The sequence below is a fragment of the Capsicum annuum genome, chromosome 3 (genome assembly GCF_002878395.1).
Source record: "Capsicum annuum cultivar UCD-10X-F1 chromosome 3, UCD10Xv1.1, whole genome shotgun sequence".
Lineage (NCBI taxonomy): Eukaryota > Viridiplantae > Streptophyta > Magnoliopsida > Solanales > Solanaceae > Capsicum > Capsicum annuum.
This window is the reverse complement of record NC_061113.1, coordinates 52,458,451-52,480,596: the sequence shown is the minus strand read 5'-3', so window position 1 is coordinate 52,480,596 and position 22,146 is coordinate 52,458,451.

Here is a 22,146-nt window from a genome sequence, read left to right as displayed (position 1 = left end):
TCCACCAATAGATTTCCCCCAAATCATAGTACATCTTAGTGGCCCCTGGGTGAATAGATTAACGCACACCATGCACTTCTGCTAAGACTCGTTGTCTCAACTCATCAATATATGGCAGGAACAGCCTACCCTGACACCGCAACACACCATCTCCCCCTTGGTAGAAACTATCTACTTTCTGATCTCTGACTGACTCCTTCAACTTAACTAGACTGGGATCCCTATCTTGCTTTTCTTTCACTTCAGCAACTAAAGAAAATTTTGAACTATTCTGAACTCATACACTACCATTAGCTGAGTCAACTAAACGAATGCCTAATCTAGCCAACTGATGTACTTCCTGAACCAACTTCTTCTTATCATTCTCAACATGAGCAACACTACCCATAGACAGTCTACTAAGGGCATCTGCTACCACATTAGCCTTGCCCGGATGATACAAAACCCTTATATCATAATCTTTCAACAATTCTAACCACCTCTACTAACGAAGATTTAACTCTCTCTGTGAAAACATATACTACAAATATTTGTGATGTATGAACACATCAACATGTACCCTATACAGATAATGCCTCCAAATTATCAAGACAAACATAATAGCTGCTAACTTAAGATCATGGGTAGGATAATTTTTGTCATGAGGCTTAAGCTGTCTAGAGGTGTAGGCTTTTTTACCTTACCTCTCTACGTCAACACATCCCAAACTAACTCTAGAAGCATCACAATAAATCACAAACCCATCTGAGCCATCTGCCAAGGTCAAAACTGGGGCTAAGGTGAGTCGAGTCTTTAACTCCTGAAAACTCTCCTTACAAGAATCCGACCACTGAAACTTGAATTTATTCTAAGTTAATCTAGACACGGGGGAGTAATAGATGAAAAACCTTCAACAAATCGCCTATAATAGCCAACCAAACCCAAAAAACTCCTGATATCTGACAGAGAAATAGGTTTGGGCTAATTTCTCACTACTTCAGTCTTTTGATGGTCGACTCTAATGCCATCACCAAAAAAATATTGCTAAGAAAAACTACTGATCTTATCTAGAACTCGCACTTACTGAATTTGGTGAATAACTGATGGGCTCTAAGAGTTTGTAATACAATTTTGAGATGGATTGCATGATCATTTTCATTACAAGAGTAGACAAGAATGTTATCTATGAAGACTATGATGAACATGTCCAAATATTGCTTGAACACTCTGTTCATCAAGTCTATGAAAGTTGTTGGGGTATTTATAAGACCAAAAGACATAACTAGGAATTCAAAGTGACTATACCGAGTTCTGAAAGCTATTTTCAGAATGTCACTTTCTCTGTCTCCGAGTTGATGATAGCTGAATCTGAGGTCTATATTAGAGAAGTAACTGGCACCCTAAAGTTGGTCAAATAAGTCATCAATTCTGTGGAGTAGATACTTATTCTTGATTGTAACTTTGTTCAACTGATGATAATCGATGAATATTCTGAGAGAACCATATTTCTTAGGCATGAAAAGGGTAGGGGCACCTCATGATAAGACACTGAGCCTGATGAATCCTTGGTCTAAAAGGTCTTTCAATTGTTTCTTTAACTCTTGTAGTTCAGCTGGAGCCATTTATAGGGTGGAATTGAGATAGGCTAGGTATCTTGAAGAAGGTCTATTCTGAAGTCAATTTCCCTTTCGGGAGGGACTCTGGAAAGATCTTTAGGGAACACATCTGGAAATTCCCTCACTACTAAAATTGACTCAAGACAAAGAGTCTTGGAATTAGAGTCCATAACCCAAAAAATAGGGTAAACACACCCCTTGGATATTATTTTTCTTGCTCTAAGGTACGAAATAAGATTACACATAAGTGTTGAGGTACTACCTCTCTATTCAAGGACTGGTTCATTCAAAAACTGAAAATGAACAACTCTGCTCCTACAATCAACTTAATCATAGCATGAGTTGAGCTAATCCATGCTGAGAATGACATCAAAGTCAGTCATCTCTAACTCCAAAAGAGCAACTGAAGTAACTTTTAGGGATATTGTGATCGAACAGTTCTTGTATACCTGCCTTGCTATAATAGAGTCACCTACTGGAGTGGACACTAAGAAGGCTTCTGCTAAAATCTCAGGACTGACACCAAAATTAACAGTTATATAGGGGGTTATAAAAGAAATAGAAGCTTTGGGTTCTAACAAAGCATAAATATATAAATAAAAAACTTGTAACATACCCGTAACAACATCAAGAGAAATTTTAGGATCAGGACAGGACTAGGGTGTATACAGTCTATTCTGGCACTGACCACTAATGGCACTAGGAGTGGCACCCTGCTAAGTTGGGCAACCCGCTAGTGCTGCTGAAGAGTTAGTCTGACCCCGGTACTCCTACCTTTCCACATACCTTTAATCTGTGGCCTGGCTTTTCATATCCAAAACATATATCATTGCCAGCCCTACATACCCCTTGATGATTTCTATTGCACTTCTGGCAGAGGGGATTTGTTCAAATACTATTCACACTATCCTGAGTCTAAGAGCCTGGCGCCCTATCTTGATTATTATTTTTGACCTTTGGCACTGGAGCACTAGCTGAAGATGGAGCTAAAGCTGAAGATTTCTGGTGGAATTGAGTATGGTTGCCACCCTCCGACCTCGGCTGAGTAAAATTAAAGCTACCTGACCTAGCCTTCTTATTCTTCCTTTCCTTCTCCTTAACCTTCTCTTCCTTAATCTGCTGAGCATAGACCATAATCCTAGACAAGTCTATCTCTTTAATCAACATCGTGGCCTTATACTCATTGACCATGCTATCAGTTACACCAAAGACAAACTCATTCTAGACCTGTTATCAGCCATCATTGAAGGAGCATACCTAGCCAACTGGGTAAACTTAAGAGAATACTCCCTTACATTTATGTTACCCTATTTTAAGTTAATAAATTCCTACACCTTAGCTTCCCTTAAATCCAAAGAAAAGAACTTATCTAAAAAGGCTGTAGCAAAATTCTCTCATTCAACAGGCCCTACATCTATGCCTCTATCCCTCTTCCAGTACTTATACCAGGTGTGAGCTATATCCTACAACTGGTAAGCACCCAACTCTACACTTCCGTTAGAATTCACACCCATAATGTTAGTTACCTTCTGAACTATGTCAAAAAACTCCTACGGATCCTCATCTGACTTAGATCCTAAAAACAAAGGAGGGTATATTCAGGTGAAGTCCTGAATCTTAGATGTGGTAGTATTAGCTGCTAAATTGGCTGGGACAGCAGCTTACTGATTATTCTGAGTTGCTACTGAGTGATGTAGAGTAGTGAAGGCGGCTCTAAATTTAGTATGAGAGACATGCTCATTCAGGGGATCTTTCTTAACAGGCGGAGGTGTGGGCTGATTCCCATTTCTTCTTTCATTATTCTTTCTAAGAGGCATGTTCTATAAATGAAAAGAATATTAAATTAAAATGAGAGTTTAAATTGAACTCACGCTCATTCACACAACATAAATACTAAAAGAAGGAAAACTTTTCCTAAAATATCTTGTAGCCTCCAGCCTATAAGTGAGGCGCACTTCACACCCATGCACAAGACTCAACTCAAAGTGGCTTTTAGACTCCCTAACCTTAGGATCTGATACCAAGTTTATAACGCCTCGGGAGTATACCTCGAATGCTACATGATGCTTACGATCACAAGTGACCTCAAGCTAACCCATGAGATAGTACCTGCTGATAAGCACTGAATAATATAATGATAATGAATGTGTGTGGAAACTATTAAATGTTTCGTAAGGTTTAAATACTTAAACAATATAACAAAAATCCACAAGTCTAAAATATAAGCAAAAATACTGAAATTAACTGATAAAAACTGATTACTATTGACTGTCAGAAATATCCAAAAGCCTCTAAAATGAATGAATATGAGTTGATGGGATAGGCCCCAACTAACTCTAAATGTCTAACTAAAATATAATACTAAACTAAATATAATCGGTCCTCAAAATATAAGGACTCGCCACTATTACTACTGCTTATGTGCGGGAATGTCCAAATACGGCCGAGAACCTAAGCATTCAAACCTATGATATGAGACATCATAACGCAAGAAATGAGTAGACAATTAGTACTTTGAATGTACTGGTATGCTAGATGAGGTTAGGCTGATATACATGGGCTCACGTACATGAATAATAACTAACTGAAAGGAATAACATGAGATAATTAATGAACAATATGCATGAAAATTGTAAAATATGAGAATGTATGACTAAGCATAAAACATAACTATAGAAATGTCTGCAAATTGAAAACACTGAGAATCTAATAATAAATAACTGATAACTGTATGCTATGGTCAATACAAACTTAAACTGAATGACACTGAAAACTAAATTGAAACTATAGGAGCTAGCTGTAACCGACATGCCCCAATATATTATCAGGGTCCAACTTGTGACCCCAGTTGGAAGGGTGTCAGTACCATGCCACGGGTACTAAAACTGGCTGTGTGGATCCACTATCTGATATCCCGAAGGATGAGGGTGTCATGCCTAACTAATGAGGGATCCCTCAAAGTCTACGGTAGCTTCGTAATTCTAGAACCTAAGGACTACTACTAATGTCTTATGCCTAACTAATGGGGGAGACGTCATCCTTAAGTTCACTCAGTGCTAAGTGTTACTCCCAACTGAAGATACTGATTCCTGAACTGAACTAACCCTAACTAAACCAACAACTGACTATACTAACTGATTTGAGGATAGTGCTTATGGTTTATATGAGATCGTTCTACAAGTTCTAAAATCATGTAAACAGCTAAATTTTTGGGTATTCATAACCTCGAGGACTCACTAACAATAACAGTAGAAACATATTAAATCTTTGAAAGCACATTAAGTAATACTAGTTCAAAATTCAAACATTTAGACATTTCATCAAACACATGAAATTCATAAATTTAAGCATGGGCATAGTTTAATTCATGGGATAATAACATAACCTCCATACTAAAATCATAGGTTAAGGATTTAATATGAAAATATCACCCTTCAAACATGTCAAGGACTAATTCCAACAAAAACACATGAAAACATGGTATAAAAATTGAAATTCATGGGAGTTCATGGATAAAATTCATGCTAACATGTAAAGATCATAATTTTAAACTTGAAAGTGAATTCTTGGACTCCATGGGTGAAAAGGGCCTGTGGATGAACATCTAACATACCTTAATTGAAGAATTTGTGGAAGTTCTTGGTCATTTTTTGAAGTTTGAGCTTGAATTTTAAAGGGTTTAGGGTTTGTTCTTGAGAGAGAGGTTTTATTTTGAGAGATTTTGTGTAAAAGATAACCAAATATGCTTTTGGGTGCTTCAAATCCCAAGTTTTTATGGATTGGGATGATGGGAAAAGACAAGACTTCCACTCTGAAATTAAAATTCATAACTGGAACCTCGATTGGGCCCTCACCACGACACGCTAAGGCTTACATCGCTATTCCACCGTGACATGCCACAATCACAGTGACTTGTTGTTTTTCAAATCCAAATGTGGTCCATACCTTATCCAAAAAAATTCAAAACTTACTCGAGGCACGCTCCTTGCACCCTTGACCATGAATTAACTCAAAAATTTATGTCTCGGGATAGGAAAGGTTACTTTAAAAATCATCAAAGTTAAGAGGCCAAAAATAAGGCTAAGTCTCCAAAACTTAGCTAAATTTTTCAGGTTCTAAACGTCTAGTACAAGCACTATAGGCTGAACTGAGCTAAGATTAATACGGGGTATTATATTGCATTTCTTTAAGTTGCTAAAGTTTTTGCTACTACTAGTGTGATTTGCAGCCTCGGGGAGTTCTTGAGTATGTTTTGGTGGTTCATGCCCTCTAGCAGATATGGAGTTGACTATTTATGTTTTTAGTTGGTAAATTATCCTATGCAGTGATTTGTTCCTCAACTACATCTTAGATTCTGTTCCGACATGAATTAGTAAGGATACGTATGATTTGGATGGTAAGGTCAATTTGAGTATTTGGCCCTAGTTTAGGCTTGTTGGCTCAATTTCAGATTAGACTCCTTTGAATAGAAATTTGGAAGTTATGATAGATTTAGAGTATGAATGCTTACCCATCTTCAGGTTTGGTTTAGGTAGTTGAGATCGAACGATTCAACCTTGGTGTTGAGATTTCATCTTGGAGTTATAGAGCTTGAGTGCAACCTTTATTTCAAATTTGTCTCAGTTCGGATTTTATCTATGGGCTGGCTGAGCCTACTCCGTGGTTACCTATTTAGTTTTCTTGACTTGGATGAATTACGGTGGATGAGTGCTTAAATGATACCTCATGGACACGGTATTGGTTCCTTCAGCTTTGAATTTGTGTTTTTAGTTTCATTAAGATTTTGGATGATATCCTCAGCGGGAGTAGCAATCTTGAGTTGGATTTAGCTTAGTTTTATTTTTGGTTGATAAGACATCCTAAAGCGGATTATTTAGTGATGAGTAGTTGTGCTTTGAAATCTTGGATTTCAGTTCTGATTATCATCCAAACCAGTTATAGTATTGGCATAGATTGTATACCTTGGTTATCTCTATTTGTATGTCTAGGTGGATCCTTATGGGCTTTTCTCATATTTTTTGTATGGATTTTTAGTGGATCAACTTTAGTTCTTTAAGTTTTCTGAGATGAGATTGGGCTAATGAAACTTGGGTGAGTGCCTTCTTGGTTTGGAGTGGATAATAGGTTTGGAAAGGTAAGAGAAACTTATATATGGATTTGGAGTTGGTTGTATAACTCCTACCTTGGTTTGCCTTTGAATTGGGTGAGCCTTTGTTGGATTGTACTGGTATCAGCATGTCGTGGTTCAAATTTGCGTGCATAAGCCTTCCTCGGTTCAGCTGGAGGCCAATTGAAGGTGAGGGTTGAGTTTAGCTATCTAAAAAGTAAAGTGAGAAAGTTAGCTAAAAAGGGATACTTGTGGAAAAATCCCTTAGAAGTGTCGTCTCTTCCTGGAGGTTATCTGGGAAGTCGTGCTTAAAGCATGCAGGCCCAATACCTCACTTTTTTATCTTTTAGAGATCTTTCTATTCATTGACTTTTGTGGGTGAAAAGTCCTTTTAGTAATGGATATTGTACTGAAACTCCAATTTATTTCCTCGAATTGCATATATTTTTGAACTTCTTAGCTTTACATAGCAACAACAGCTCATTTATAACTTGTTGGAACTGTTGGTTTGGTGATCGGACAGTTTGTTTGAGTTTTAGGCTTATTTTCCTATTTTGGAGCTTTTGCTGTTTAGGAATTGGTCTCGTACCAAACCTCCTAGTAGATGACCTCGGATGAGAATTCCAGCAACACTATCAGCTCTGGATAGTTGATTTTAGGCTAGGAGGACCCTTGGTTTAGGTCTTGAGGCTTCTAAACTCATTTTGGGCTATTAGGTAGATATGTGAAAACTAGAAATATAGGTATGGGATATAGGTATGGGCCCCACATTTAGTCAAAATATCTCAGATAAAATTCTTAATAGATCCATTGAGTCCGAAACGTCAAATTTTGTATGTTAGCATAGTTTGTTTATGCGCATGGGGTTCCAAACGAATCCTGAGTAGCCAGTTGAAGTCCATTTTGGACTTGGCAAAATCTGGTGCATCAAGTTGCTGGTGCGATCGCGATTGCGAAGCATAAATCGCGTTTGCGAGATGAAATTTGATCCTTGAGAGATCGTGATTGTAAATGTTGTAAATCGTGTTTGCGAGATGAGATTTATGCCTTGACAGACGCGATCGCAATTTCGGAGTCGCGATAGCGACTTCCGACACCATGTTTAACCCTCTTCTTCCACCCGATGTTCCAACATTCTTTCCATCATTTTTACACCATTTTGAGAGCTCAAAGAAAATAAAAGAGTGGGAAATCATCCAAATAAGCTAAGGTAAGCTAGCCTAATCCTTTTTGGTCATTTTCCATTGATTTTCCCTTTGATTTCCATACAAATCCATGGTAAATTCTTAGGAACTAGGGCTTTAAATTCCTAAACTGTAAGGGTTGATTTGAGACCTGAATTGTACTTTGTTTATGCTCAACTTTTGAACACAACTTCTTGTCCTTCTAGGGACATCGTGATAGGTTCAATGAAAGAAAGTGACGGGAGGTGACGGTCCATAACATAATCACACGTCACTTTGAAGGAGGTGACGGTATATAACATAATAACATGTCACTCTGAAGGAGGTGACGATCCACAACATAATAAACATGTCACTCTGAAGGAGGCGACGTTCCATAACATAATCGTACGTCACTCTGAAGAAGGTGACAGTTCATAACATAATAATACGTCACTCTAAAGAAGGTGACGGTCTATAACATAGTAAAATGTCTCAAATAAAGTGATGGACAAATGCATACTCTTAAAGGATGGAAAACCCAAATATAATAATATGTGTCCTCCTTCAGGCCGTGTAATAGTGATTTACAGGTTGGCAATACTCCTATGGATATGTATGCAAAGTGTGGTAAGATAGATTACATGTACTTTGTCTTTGGTAGGATGCTACATAGAGAAAATGTCTCTGAGACAACGATTATTGCTTCTTATGCTCAGAATAATTTTCCCTGGAAGGTCGTGCAATTATTTTAGGAGGTACAGGTAGAGGGAATGTCACCTCCTTCAGAGTCACTTCCTTCAGAGTGACGGGTTCAGAGGAACAATGAAAGGAAAAGGGCTGAAGAAAGATCCTACATACAGCTGGATAGAGGTAGGAGATAAGGTTCATACATTTGTTGGTCAAGACAAGTCGCACCCAGAGTGTGATAAGATTTATGAAAAATTAGCTTATCTGACAGAGAAATTAGAGAAGGAAGCAGGTTATATGGCTCAAACCAAATATGTTTTGCACAAGGTGGAGAAGAAAGAAAAAGTCAAGTTGCTTAAAGGACACACTGAAAGATTTGCTATTGCATATGGTTTACTTTTTAGTACTAATAGAAACCTGATTCGAATCACAAAACATCTTTGTGCGTGTAGTGATTGACATGCTATCAGCAAGCTAGCTTTAAAGTACCTAGAGCGAGAAATTATAGTTAGAGATGCCAAACGATTTCACCATTTCAGGGATGGCATATGTTCCTATGGAGATTTCTGGTGAAAGTAGTAATTGGTTATTTTATTAAGATCTTTCTGATATTAACTAATTCTGCTGCCTGGTAGCCCCATGGCATGCTCATTATATTTTTCAATAAGAGATATGGAGCTAACTGACATGTTCTTTTGCAGCGAGACAATGATAATATTAGTCCCATGGCCTTGACATGATGTTCAGAGAATTTGGAGGTGGTTTGAGTATTCGACAACTTTGAGAAGCTCATGAGCTCTTCAATAATCAAGACTCCTCTTTTTGAATAAAGGTGTGTTGTTCATATGAATATTCCATATCAGTCTGTTAGAAGGCAGAAGGGAAGCCTTGGAGTAACTGATAAAGTTATTGCCATGTGATCAGGGGGTCACGGGTTCAAGCTGTGGAAACAGCCTCCGATAGAAATGCAAGAAAAAATTGTGTACAATAGACCCTTGGGTTCCAGCCCTTTTTTTCAAACCCTGCACATAACGGGAGTTTTAGTCCATTGGTTTTTCCTTTTTTGGTCTGTTGGAAGGCAACTTTTTAATTGCTGAGAATTCAGAGACTGGCAAAGTTTGCTATAGAGATTTAGATCTATTGTATGGCTTAGGGGTGTGCTTCCAGTTTGAATTTTCTTCTGATCACGTATAGAAAAATCTCCTTTTATTGTAGCTTTTGGCACTTTATAGCACCCAAATTAGAGTAAGATTGAAAAGGTGAGAATGAAGTCAAAGCAATTGCAAACTATGAAAATTGTTGTTTGAGTGTAAGACCTCACCGACTTGTCCTCTCATTAGATAATCAACATTGGAATTTATTACTCATTTCGTGAAAAATATAATCCTAGTTCAAGATCCAACAATACCAAAATGTTCATGAAATAGGAAAAGAAAAGAAAAGGCATATAATGAAATGTTACATTGCCTTAAAGATTAACTTATTAACTGAAGCAACCGATGGTGGTATATGATGTACTTGGATCAAGTTGATCTTCTATAAGGCATTATGATGTGAACACTTGTAAATGAACAGTTTTCCTTGTTATAAAAAATGATAGAATAATACAGCTTAATCTGATGAAATTTTGTGTTACGTGTTCAAGGAAAAGGAGACTAGGAGTCTTAAGACCAAATTTAGTTTATAAGTTGCCACATAAATGAACTATTAAGCTAACTGATGTAAGTACTTGTAATCCTTTTATTTTTGTTTATGCAGGATTAGTTGTTTAGGATGCAACATCCTGTTCTTGTTATGTGAAGTCAATCTTTCCTAAAGAAATTTTTTTTGGTGTGCCATTGACATCTTATTCTGCATATTTCTGCGACTAAACTTCTTGGACTTTTCATGTTGGGTTAATTGTAACTAATCTTCTGTTCCTGCATCAGAATTTGATACCATAACCTGCTTTACATAAAACAAAAATTGTTTGAGTTGTGATGGAATAATTAGCATAACTTAATTAACATCGGTTTGCAGGTCAGTGGATTTGTAGAAGTGTAATCTGAACAACCAAGCATGTAGCTGGATTTAGTTCCTTCCTCGGCTTATGGAAGAGGGGCAGTCACTTCCTTGATGTTTGCAATTACTATCTTCTAAAGGGGGTACCTCTGTCTACCTTCTTGGTTTTAGTGGCCAGTTCACTGCTGATATTATAATGCACTAATAGGGAGTTGGTAAAAATGTCAAGTGCTCGTAATTGTGTTAATACACTATTTGATAGAAATAAAGAGATTACTGATGTTGCAAAACTAGTTTGGAGTATTATAAATGTGAGGGCACGTGATATAATTCTAGCGGGGAAGTGTAAGTATCATATCTGCATTCTCCCTCTCATGTATTTTCCTTTTATGATGCATTTGCAATGTGTTCCTGCCTTTGTTCACTGAAATAAGAGGCGGAGATTTTGCATATGTAGCCGCTAAGGAAGTGGAATCTCTTAGAGGAATTTGTAAACAAAATGTTTTAAAGCCTAATGCGATGACCCACCGTGTCATCATGCCACGTAGGGACCATATGACCCAAAGTTGCCCATGTGAAAGGCTTACATAAGAGGAAAATTAGCTGTTAGTGGAATATTCTTGAAAAATAGAAGATTTCCAATATCATATCCTAAAATACATTGAATTTGCATGAAAGATCCTTGAAACTTTTTAATTTTGTAGAGTGTTCAAGAATAGGGACTTATTGTAAATATGTAGAGACCTTGTATCAACTACTCCCTCCGTTTCAAAAAGAATGATTTACTTTTCTTTTTAATCTGTTTAAAAAAGAATGATTTTTTTATTTTTTGCAATACTTTAAATTCAACTTTCCACGTGGCATATTTAAAACTATAAGATTAAAGGGTCCATAAGATTCAAAAGTCTTCTTTATTTTCTTAAACTCCGTATTAAATCAAATTAGGTCATTCTTTTTTAAACAGAGGGAGTATTATTTATCCATTAGCTACTAAGTGAGTAGTATATATAGAGTGACATTTATTTGCAAAGGTATCAAGAAAAATTTTCTTTAAGTCTTACACAATATAAAAGATTTATTTTGCAATTCTCATCTGTCTTTCCTCAAATTAGTGCTCCTTTAGCGATTTAGTTTGTTCTTTTAAAAAAAATTTACTTGAGTTTGCAAGATTGTGAAAGATTCATGAGCGAGTTGTCAAGTGTTGTGCAGTGTGGTTAGTGAAAGTCTAAGTCCGTGACAATGTGGTATTAAAATAAAGATTAATACTAGTGGAATGAAATATGTCTGTTCAAAATCGAACCATTATTGATAACCCAACCACAAAATTAGCTTATTGACTTATTGGTATTGGATTACCGAATTAACGATTGATGAATAGATTAAATTTTTATAATTAATGATTTATCGGTGTGAGGATATATTACTAAATCTTTTTATTGAATAAACCATTAACCTATTAAGAATTATGATTTTACATTTTACCCATAAGTATATTAAATGTGTATTATAAATTTATAATTGTAAACTCTAAAGAAATAAAGCTAAAGCCTAAAAATCTAAACTACAGGTGTATTGGCATTTGTGATAGAAAATGATGCCTTCTAATGAACTTAAAGAATGCGTGTGCTAGTGGTGGATCAAATTATCTGCTTAATATATAGTTTAAAGAAGCATAATCAATGTTATGCTGAAACCTTACTCCAGATCATCAATAATTTTACCAGCTTGAAGCTACAACCTAAAGTGGTAAAGATTCTGGCTAGCAGGTAGCATAATGAGAAGAAGTTTTTTCTTTCTAATTTTAACGAGGACAATTACACTGAAAGAAAGAATTAATTGATTCACTGCCCCTTAATTTCCCGATAATTGTTAATCCGATAATAAATCAATCGATATCTTATCTGTTGGTCAATGGATTAGTACATTTAATAGCAGATAATTGATAAGACAAAGCGTTAAACGTAATTATCCATGAATCCGATAAGCAGCTTTATAATGGAAAACGAGGGATACATTAACGTTGTTAGCACCACTAACGCCAGACATGATGCTGGGGAAAAACACCAAAAGATATGAAAGAATCATAAAAAAGAATGATGAACTGTTGTCCGACCCTACACCAAGCAAAGTGTGGGTATCCCACTCGCCTTCAACCTCTGAGGCAAGTGATGACGAACTGGAGAAGGTGTCTAAAGACATGAACAAATGGATTGAGTGGATCGCGAGGGTTGACATGGAAAAATAGGTTGTGGAGATTTTTGGCAACATTGAACGAGGTTGGCCACAAGTTCAAGATCTTGAAGACTTCACCCTAGAGGAGAATGGCAACATCCAAAAACAGTTGGAGGGATGAAAGCATGTAGAATTGTAGATTAGGGAAACTATCACTTTCTAGGAGTGTCGACATACGGAAGCAGTAAGCATGATTGAGACCATGAAGGCCAAGATGGAGGCACTCGAGGGGGAGATTGAAGATGAAGGGTTCGCAACATCTGAGAATGAAAAGAAGGCCACGGTGGAGGCTCCCAAGCCACCGATGTTCAAAGGTGCTCTTGATGTATTAAAGGTAGATAATTTTTTTTGGCATCTGGAGATTTATTTCAAGTGCAACAAGGTGAAGAATAATGAAACAAGATCAACACCGTCGTGTTGTACCTCTCTGAGATGGCCATGATATGGTGGAAAAGAAAGTAGTTCGAGATGGAGAAGGGGTTTTGACTATCAATATATGGGAGCAATTTTGGGCCGAGCTGAAGAGGGATTTATTTCCAACAACGTGATCTACGAGGCGAAGTGAAAGTTTTGGGAGTTAAAGTAGACAGGAAATATATGAGCATACATGAAGGAGTTCACTACTCTTACACGTCAGATTCCTTACCTCAATATGAAGACATGTTATTCCACTTTATGGATGGGCTGAAAAATAAGGCCAATAGAGTTAGAACAACGACAAGCTAGTACTATTGATGTAGCCATTTTACATGCAGAAGCTTTAACGAATTTTAGGCATGACAGCCATGACAAAGGTAATAGTAAGAAAATGAGATATAGTCATGCCAAAAGCAAGGAGCAGCAGTTGTACCCCGAGAATCATGACACCAACAAGTCTGGTGGTAAGAAGTTTGGATGCCAAACCTATGTCAAGAGAAAGGAGCAAACAACGAAGGTCGATGATTGCTATATTTGTCATAGGACACATAGCTATGTAGGGTATGAAGACCTTTGGTGCCATATTTTGTGAACAAAAGGTGAAAAATGTACAAGAACAAGGGAAAGGTTTGAGTACAAAATAATTGGGCATGACTGCACTATGTGGATCTATGGAAAAGCAATTAGAGAAGCCATAGGAATACAAAATATAATATATAGACATCATATCAATGGCTAACCCGCTCGTACAGTGGTCAACACAGGTGTAGAGGCCATTGTCATGACCAAGGCAGCAACAAAAAAGTTGGGTTGAGTTTCAGCCCAAGTAATAGTCGCTTCAAGTTAATCAATGTGCCACTAACTCGTGTGTGGAGTTGTTAATGAAGTAAGAATCATGATGGGCAAGTGACAAGGTAAAACCAACTTCACTATCGCTGTCTAAATATCTGACATAATTATTGGCAAGATTTCTTCCAAAAATTTCATACTATTATCAATCCCTACCTCCAATGACTATTTGTTATGGATCAAGAAGGATCTTATATGGTGCCTATGTTTAAGGTTCCAAAAATGGAAGGACAAACACAATTTTTGGCCGTACAACTTGTGAATGGACTTAAGAAAAGGGAGCCGACATTTATAACCACCACACAATATGCATTGCTACTATGCATAGAGAAGGTCCTTGAAGGAACAAGGACGTGATGTCTGAGGAGCTATTAAGGAACTTGCCTCCGAGGTGCAACGTAGATCATAAGATAAAGTTCGAGCCTGGATCCAAGCCACCCGCATATGCCCCATACCTCATGGTTCCGCTCGAGTTGGAGGAGTTAAGAAAATAATCGAAAGAGTTGCCCAAAGCTGGTCATATCTTCCCATCTAAAGCACCATATAGAGCGCCAATCTTGAGTTAAAAAAAGAAGGGTGGATCATTGCGCTTATGTATAGACTATCGAATGCTCAACAATGATGGTAAATAAGAAAATACCCTATCCCACTTACTGCTAAATTATTTGATAGACGTGGACATGTCAAGTACTTTACCAAGGTGGACCTTTTAAAGGGTTACTACCAAGTGCGCATAGCTGAAAAGGAAGAACTAAATACAATGTGTGTGATTAGATATGGAGCCTATGATTGGCTGGTGATGCCCTTTGGTTTAACCAACTTACCCACTACCTGTTGCACACTGATGAATAAGACTTTCTATCCTTACCTTGACCAAATAATGGTAGTGTACCTTGACGATATAGTCATTTATAGAAACACCTTGGAGGAGCATGCGGAGCATTTGAAAAAGGTTTCCGGGTTTTGCGAAAAAATGAGCTTTACACCAAATACGAAAAGTGTAAGGTGTGAGGCCTTTTGTGAAAAATCATGCAGGCTTAGTCCAAATTGGACGATATCATACCGTGTAAGAATATCTTTGGACTGACTAAGACCAACAACTTATATCAAAGCCCATATTTACCGAGATGAGTATCAAAATATAGCAAAAAGATAAAGTACGGGCTCAGTTTTCTTACTTTTACAAACCTAGAGATGCACATACAAAAAGAGCTAGTTGCAGGCTTCAATTATCATAAAATGCTCAAACAATATAGGTCACGCACAATAATCTTGTTGACCCATAAATCATGATGATGGGACACATAAAACTTAGTTCGAAGGGGAGAATACTATAGTACGAACAAAAGTCATAAATTGATAGTTGAAAATACTGGGAAGCGGACAATATCATACTATGTAACAATATCTTAGGGATGACTAAGCCCATCAACTAGTATCAGAGCCTAGGTATGACGAAATGAGTATGGGGATATAGTTGAGAGATAGAGTATGGGCTCGATTTACTTATATTTACTAGCTTGGAGATCACATATAGAAGAAGAAGCTAGTTGTAACTTTGGTTGCCATAAAATGCTCAGATGATATGGGTGGCACATACTTAATCTCAGTGACCTATAGATCTTAGTGATGGGCCATAGGGAACTTAGTTAGTGTGAAAATTGTTGGGTGTGCGAATAAAATTTTCACATTAATAGCTGAAAAGATTAGAAAGTTACATATAAGATGTAGGATCTTTTACTGGTGTGAGGCCATTTAGGAAAAATCGTGCAGTTTTGATCTAAATTGGACAATATCATATCATGTAAGGGTATCTTTGGCCAGACTGAGTCCAATAATTTATTTATTGTGCAAATAAAAATCTCATTTTGGTACCTAAGAAGACTAAAAAACTACATATAAGAGGTAGGACCCTTTACTGGTGTGAGATCTTTTAGGAAAAATCATGCAAGATTGATCAAAAACAGACAATATCATATCATGTAAGAGTATCTTTTACCTATTTGGGCCTAACAATTGGTATCAGAGCTCAGGATCTATGAGATGAGTATGGGGATGTGATAGAGAGATGGATTGTGGGGCTCAATTTACTTACCCTTATGAGTTTGGAGATGCACACACAAAAAAAAGCTAGTTGCGAGCTTCAATTTGTACTTAGAAAAGTTTTCCTACTTTTGCTTGGGGAATTAGGCCTAACCAAATCTCATTAAGTTTTTGTATTACTCTTCTTCTCTATTTTCTTTCTTTGTGATTGTGTGCTAGTTAACCCACAATATTTTCACAATAAATTCTATCACTGCTTTTTTTAAGAGATATTTGAATAGCTAAAATTATTTTGATATCATCCTCATGAAAATAATATATCAAGGAGTTGGGTAAGAATTAATAGAAGCACCATAAGAAGCCAAGTGGAAAGCTTTTGAGAAGTGATACTTGCATGGATGACACGTGTCTCTTAAGGCCATCCACACGTAGTCAAGCATTAGATCTCCAAAATCTATAATCAATGCTCATGCAAAAGGGAGCTAGGGAGAATCATGAAGAATGTTAGTGAAAAGCTTACAATGTATGGAAGGTTCATGGGAGTGAAGGAACAAAAGGAGTTATTTATGAAAGTGGCTACCTCTTGAATTCAAGAAACACACAAAGAAGACAACCAAACAAGATCCTGGTCTCATTAAGAACAATATTGTAAAAAACAAACAATGTCTTCTTGATTTCTTTAGAATAAATATGATTTCTTTTATTTTGAAAAGTGGATTTTGATGAATATTGAATTTAGAAAATTGTACTTTCTTCATAGTAAATCCCCTTAAGGAATTTAGAGATTTACTTAGTGAGTAATTAGTGGGTACGTAGTAGTTGACTCTAGGAATTATTGGTGAACTTATTTAGCTTGATTAATCAAAGATTACTCATTTGTGGTTCTAGTTTTCTTTGATATTTCAAGCTAGGATTTTGTCTGAGTTGTTGAAATCAATTGGGAGATGAGGCTTTTAGTCCCTTGTTGTCCATAATTCCAACAACTTAGGTATTAACTCACATATCCTCTTTCTTTATTTCCTTCTTTTTTATTTGATTCTTATCAAGAAGCCACATGACAACTTTTAGGACAAAGCTTAATAGTGTTGTAATAAAAAATTTGAATTAAAGGATATTGGATATTTAAATTTGAAAATAATAATGTTTTAGAAGAAGAAAAAAGAATTTACATTAGCTTAAGCTTAGGAACCATAGTTGAAGAATCCTAAATAAACTCAAACTATTTCATAATCATAATAATCTATTAATAAATAATAGTAAAATTCATAATATTACGTATAGGATGGTATATTTAACAAAAGTCACACCACCACCAACAACAACATATCCGCTTTCTTTATTTCCTTTCTTCTTTGATTCTTATCAAGAAGCCACGTGACAACTTTTACGATAAATCTTACTAGTGTTGTGATGAAATTTTTGAATTAAAGGATATAAATATTTAAATATGAAAATAATAATGCTTTAGAAGAAAAAAAAAAGATTAATACTACTACTACTATTACCCACACATCCCCTTTCTTTATTTCCTTCTTTCTTCTCTGATTCTTATCGAGAAGCCACGTGATAACTTTTAGGACAACGCTTAATAGTATTGTAATAAAATTTTTGAATTAAAAATATTTAAATTTAAAAATAATAATTCTTTAGTAAAAGAAGATTTTCATTAGCTTAAACCTAGAAACCATGGTTGAAAAGTCCTAAATAAACTCTACCTATATCATAATAATAATAATCTATTACGTATAGGTTAGCATATTTAATTTTAAAAAAAAAAATGAATAGTAAACACATTATCATAAACTTATCCCTCTCAATGTTATAAAATATATTTAAATAAAATATAATAATATTAATAATAATAACAATAGCAGCAACAACAACAACAACAAAAGTAGTAAATAAACTTTCACTATTCATAAATTTCTCCTCTTTAAAATTTATAAAATTTATTTATGTATTAAAATATTTAATATATTTAACTATTTATATATATTTTATATATTTATAAAGTAAGGATAAGGAATAATAATAAACTGATCTTCTTTTAACAAATTAATATGATAGCATTTGAATTAAAATTTAAGTGGAAATTGAATTGAAATGGGATTCTAGCTTTATTCAATAATTTATTTACTACATTCTTTAATTATTTGTTTTTAAAAGCTATTTTTGATTTAACATTTTTCTTTTTTATATGCAGGAAGAATATGTCATTTTCATCTTGATATTCCTCCTTTAGTGTACAAGATCCATCAATTAAATCAATTTTTTTTTTAATTTGTAAAAGTCATTCTTTTGCTGTTTTTGAATAATGTATATGAATGCATTACATGCTTTATTTTGTACTACGCTATATGAAAATTACAACATGTGGGTGTTCATGGGGCCATCACAAATATATAATATTTTTGTATAGTAATTGTATTTCGTACTTTTCATCTATTTATACATTCTAGATTCATTGTCCTTGATCATTTTAAGTTACAAACAAACATGTTTTTGGTTCTACAAAATAGTATTGTTGATATTTTGATTCATGTTTATTGTTTAGTACCATCATTCTTATATTTTATCACTGAATTTTTTAGTGGTTTTACGAGTGTGTTCGAGGAATATAATTTTCATGAAATTTTTTTAAGACAACAAATTATTTCTTATTTTTTTATGTTCGTTAAACCAATAAAAAATATATTTCTAAAAGTATTTATGTATATCTAATACTAAACATTAAAAATGAATAAAGGTAGAGTGATGAATATGATCGGAATGGGATGGGATAGGTGGGGGCAGGATACGACGGTGGTTTAGATGGATGGAGTGGTGGTGGTGGTGGTGAATGTAGGTGGGAGTTCGGGTGGGGATAGGAAAAATATTCTTAAAAAATATAAATTAAAAACTTTTTTAAAAAAATTGGGGCTAGAAAGAATGATTTTAAGAAATATTTTCCAAAAATTAAAAAATAAAATATTTTTTTTTTTGGGAGAGGGGGGTTTCTTGGTGAGGTGGGTGGTGTAAAGAAAAGAATTTTTTTTTTTATTATTAAAAGGTAAAATAAGTTTTATCTGTTGTGGGGTGGAGGTAGGGGACAAGAGGGGTACAAAGGAATTGGGGGGAGGGGGGGGAGGGGGATGATAGGTGATCTTGAGAGTGGTATGGGAGATTTTTATTAATTTTTTTATAAAATATAATAATATGTATAAATAAATACTTTAAAAACTTAATGATAAAATCAAACAATGAAAAATTATAAACAATTAAACTTTGTTTGAACATTTTAAAAATAGTGAACTGTATGAGCTTTTCTTATAAAATTGAGAATGGTGAAATTTAAATTTTGGAATTAGAGGTTTTGTAATTGACACAATTAACTTTTTTTATTGTTTTTGAAATGAAATTGAAAGATAAAACTTTTTTATGTAAAAGTGTAGTATAAAACCTTTTTATAAGAAAGTGTAGTTAGTTGTTGAAGTTAAATCGATAGACAAAAAAAATTAAAATTTGAAATGAAGGTAAGGAATGTAATTACATCACATAATTTATTAAAAGTATAAAAGGTAAAATCCCAATAATAAAATTAATAATTATTTAATATTTCATAATTTATTATTTTTAAAATTGAAGGGTGGGTGGGTGGGATGGGTAAGGGAAGATTATTTAAAACATTATTTTCTTATTGAGAAATAATATGATAATTTTTTTTAAGGTAATATGATTTAACGTGATGGAACGAGATGTCACAATATAAATAGTTAAAAAATAATATTTTAATATCATTCATGCATCACACGGATATGTATACTAACATCTATAAAAGCAAAAATAGAAGCATCACAAGAAAACCAAGTGGTATCATAAAAACACGCAAAGTGGTTAAGACAAAGTTAAATAATATTGCAATAAAAGTTTTAAATTAGAAGATTAGAGAAATTTGAATTTGAAAATATTAGATTTTTTTTTTTTAAATAAATTTTATCATTAGCTTGAAATTAGGAACCTAACATTGAAGAGTTCTAAATCAACTCTTGATGTTTATAAATTTATCCCTTTTAATGTTTTAAAATATAATTAAATATTAAATAAAAGATAATAATAATAATCTGCAGTCTATTAGAAGTGTGAAAATCCTTTAAAAAATTACTTGAACTTTTTGCCCTTTATTAAAACACTTCCCAATAGACAAAATCTTCATTTACTATTTTTCTAAAATGTTATTTAATAATTTTATAATAATAACTCCTAATATATATGGGATCTTTGGTGTATTTGAAATCAAATTGGATTTATGGGAATTTGTTGTCCAAAAGGCCGACGTGATTTTTTTATAAAAGAAAAACTATGGGGAAAACCAATGAAAGGTTTCTCCAAAGGAAAGTGCATGTGATTTTTTTTTTAATTGAAGATTTCTAATATTATTTTGTTTTAGAAAATTTTTGTCATCAAGTTTGTCTCAAACATATATTTGAGATTTAAATAAAATTATTTGTTTCTTAGAACTCTTACATTGTTATTGTTTCGTTTTGTCCGTTTGAAGAAAAAAATTGGATGATTTGAAGAAGGAACTCTAACACATTGTATTGTATTGTATTGTTTCGATGATTCGATGAATATAACATTTGTTTAGATTTTATCATTTTCTATCGTTACACATCAAAAAATTGACTTAGTCCTAATTTATGGACAGAACTAAAATTTCTAGAGTCAAAAGTATTTCTTTGATCAGAACTTCTTTACATGTCTTTATAAATTATTAATTTTATGCTCATTAGATTGAACTTTTCTCTTAGTCTTATTTTCCGTTAAATTGTTAGAGTTTTTCAATCATGATGTTGTTTGTTTTATTCTATAGGCAAATAAAGTAGAGACAGAAGTAGGTAGAGTTAATATTTTGCTTTTTGTTTTTGGATTCAAGGTATTTACTCAATCACTAAATTTTATGTTGCTTTCTTTTTTCCCATTCTAATTTCTTTCTCTACTTTTGATTACTTAGGTCACTAACCTTTATTTAGTATATGGATGGTATTACTTATTTTAATTCACGTGTATCTCTTTGCAAATACATATATACAGAATTTGCATTAATTATATAGATTTTATGTATTTATTACATCTGTTAATACACCGAAGCAGCTATTCTTTTTAGCTGGTCAAACTATGGGTGTCAAACAGGTCGGGCCGGGCCAACCCGGAATCGGCCCTTCCATTTTAATCGGGTTGAGGGCCAGTTAAGGGTCGGTTTTGACGCTAGCCGGCCCGGGCCAAACAGTGAAAAAATTAAAATCCACCCTAACCTGGCCCACTTAACCCAACCCAGTCAAACCCACCAAAACCCGGTCAAACCCGTTTAAAAAATAAATAAAAAATCCAATATACACTATATACACTCCAATATACAATATATATTTTTAAAAAAATATATAAACAATTACACATATATACGTACCATTCAATATATAATTATATATGACTATACGTACTACTTCAAATAAAACATATGCTATAATAGTATAATATATATATACATATATATATATATATATATATATATATATATTAATTTATAAAACATATACACATGTATACGCTAAATATATACTACTTTAGAAGATATATACACATATATATGCACCATTCAATATATATGTACTACTTTAAATAAAATATATACTACAATATACATATATATATATATAAAACAATATGTATATATATATAGTTACATACTAATTTATAAAACATATACACTTGTATACTTTAAAGATATACGTCTATAGAAGATATATACACATATATACGCACCATTCAATATATATGTACTACTTTAAATAAAGTATATACTACAATATATGTATATATATATATATATATATATATATATACATACTTACATACTAATTTATAAAACATATACACTTGTATACGTTAAGTGTATACTACTTTAGAAGATATATACACATATATACGCACCATTCAATATATATGTACTGCTTTAAATAAAATATATACTACAATATACATATATATATACAACAATATATATATATATATA